The sequence below is a fragment of the Vombatus ursinus genome, unplaced genomic scaffold, assembly GCF_900497805.2.
Source record: "Vombatus ursinus unplaced genomic scaffold, bare-nosed wombat genome assembly UNPS02014893.1, whole genome shotgun sequence".
NCBI lineage: Eukaryota > Metazoa > Chordata > Mammalia > Diprotodontia > Vombatidae > Vombatus > Vombatus ursinus.
In genome coordinates this window covers 7,086,938-7,089,780 of record NW_020954671.1, presented here as the reverse complement: position 1 = coordinate 7,089,780, position 2,843 = coordinate 7,086,938, and the positions used below count along the sequence as shown (strand labels likewise).

The 2,843-nt window shown below is 39.1% G+C and overlaps 1 pseudogene; it reads right to left on the bottom strand.

Annotated features, from left to right (window-relative positions):
* Positions 1 to 283: 283 nt before the first annotated feature.
* On the bottom strand, positions 284 to 1,641 carry LOC114028647 (annotated as a pseudogene).
* Positions 1,642 to 2,843: the final 1,202 nt, after the last annotated feature.

Below are 2,843 nucleotides of genomic sequence, written 5' to 3'. Positions count from 1 at the left end.
TATTTTTCTTATTAAACTGTTTTAATGGTTTCAGAATTCTGTGACACATTTTCGGGCAAGTTGTTTCCATTTAAAAACGGCTGATTTTAAAAACTAATAACTTAAAACTGCCATGAAACAAATGGTCCACAAAAACATTCCTTTTCTCTTGAGGCTTTTACGATGCACTGTAATTATTAACCAGTCTTTTACTGTTCAACTAAAATGGCCAATTGAGATAAACAGTTGAGACTGTTCTTCCACCACTGATTAAGACCAGAGTGGCAGGTGTTGCACAGAATATTCATTTAGCCTTATGGGCTTTCTCAGCAGATTTTCTGCCTTTGCCAGCTCCAGCAGCCTTCTTGACAACTGCCTTGGTGACACAAACTACAACAGTCTGCCTCATATCATGAACAGCAAAACGATCCAGAGGAGGACAATCAGAGAAGCTCTCAACACACATGGGCTTTGCTGGGACCATGTCAACAATGGCAACAGCATCAGATTTCGGAAGTATGGGGTCATCTTCTGACTCCTTATCAAAACGATAATCAATCTCCTTCAGTTCAAGAAACTAAAAAGCAGTGTGCATAGCCAGGTGCATAGCCAGCACTGTTTTGGCTTGTATGATTCAAGATAATAATTTGTGCAGTGAAGCCATCTGCTTCCATGCGCAGGTTATTGTTGCTTTCACTAGCCATACTACCATGCCAGTCATCTTTGATAGACATGTTCTTGACATTGAAACCAACATTATCCCCAAACAGAGCCTCACTCAAAGCTTCATGGTGCATTTCAGTAGACTTTACTGGATGGAACTCTGAAGCTAAGGTGACCACCATGCCTGGTTTTAGAACACCAGTCCTTATACAGCCAACAGGTATAGTTCTGATAACACCAATCTTGTAGACATCTTGGAGGCACAGACACAAGAACTTGCCAGTTGGATGAGTTGGTGACAGGATGCAATCCAAAGCTTCAAGCAGTACAGTTCCATTAGCATTTCCATCCTTATGAGTGTCTTTCCATTCCTTGAAAAAAGTCATATTAGAGTTTGGCTCCAGCATGTTGTTACCATTCCAATCTGAAATTGGTACAACACCTACTGTGTCAGGGTTGTAGCCAATTTTCTTAATATAAGTACTAACTTCCTTGCCAATTTTTTCAAATCTCTTCTGGCTATAGAGGGGCTCAGTGGAATCCATTTTGTTGACACTAATAATCAATTATTTCATACCTAGTGTGTAGGACAGAAGGGCATTCTCCCTGGTCTGCTCATTCTTTGAGATATCAGCTTCAAATTCAACACCAGCAATAATCAGGACAGCACAGTCAGCCTGAGATATGCCTGTAATCATGTTCTTGATAAAGTATTTGTGTCCTGGATCATTAATAATGGTCACATAATACTTATTGGTCTCAAATTTCCAAAGGGAGATATCAACAGTGATACCATACTCACGTTCAACCTTCAGCTTATCCAAGACCTAGGTATATTTGAAGGAGCCCTTTCCCATCTCAGCTGCCTCCTTCTCAAACCTCTCAGTGGTTCTCTTATTAGTTCTGTCACATTTGTAGATGAGGTGGCCAATAATAGTGGACTTGCCAGTCTACATGTCAAATGATGACAATGTTAATGTGAGTCTTTTCCTTGCCCATTTTTGTTGAGGTTTAGTAATGGTTTCCAAAACACCTGTGTTCTGGTGTCAAACCCATTGTGAAAAACAGGATGCATTTTTTAAATCATTTTTACATCATTATTCTCTATTAACTAAATGAAATAGAAAATGTAGTCTAATTTATGGAAGTGACACTGGACTTGGAGTCAGAGACCTGGATTAGAGTTCCATCCTCAATTCATAAGAAATGTGTGATTCCACATAAGTGATGCATGATCTGATGCATGTTCTATTTCCTGATCTGTAAAATAGGAATAGTAATTCTTTTACTTTATGCTTTACCAGATTCCTATGGGTTTTACCACCAAATGATGTTGACAGCTACACACCAATTCCTTTCATCATAAGGACTGCATCCTTTGGAGTCTCGACTTCATCCTGATGGTTTTGTGCATGCCCCAATATGGTAGTCAAATTAATTACACCCTTCTCCCCCTTATGCCTCCAGACAATTGCTCCTAAACAGCTTTCAAGGATCTACTAAAATATATTTTAATATATTTAAATTTTTTATTTAAATTTTAATGATATGCCATCTTTTATATCATCATACAAGGGGCAGCTAGATGCACAGCAGATAGAGCACTGGGCCTAGAGTCAGAAAGACCTGAGTTCAAATCTGGACTCAGACACTTACTAGCTATGTGACCCTGGGCAAATCACTTAACTCTGTTTGCCTCAGTTTCCTCTTCTGTAAAATGATCTAGAGAAGGAAATGGCAAACCACTCCATTATCTTTGCCAAGAAAACCCCAACTGGGGGTCACAAAGAGTCAGACATGACTGAAAATGACTGAATAACAACAACATAGGATGATGAGATCATAGATTTTGAGCTAGAAGAAACCTTAGGTATCATAGAATCCAACCCCCTAGTCTTACATTTTAGCAAAACTGAGGTGAAATCACTCGCCCAGGTTCACACAGGTAGTAAGCATCTGAAGTATGATTTGAACTCAGATCTTCCTGACTCCAACATTTGACACTCTAAACTCAACCATGCCTTTTTCTATATGATTCTGAGATTTAGTAACCTTTTATCTTCAGCTATGTCTCTCTGTGTGGGACTACACAGAACCCTTGCCAGATGTATAAAAATTTGAATGTTTATCCAATTAGAACTTGGCTCTGTGTTCCCCACCCACTAGCAGATGTCACATTCTTTTTTGACTGCTATATTTCA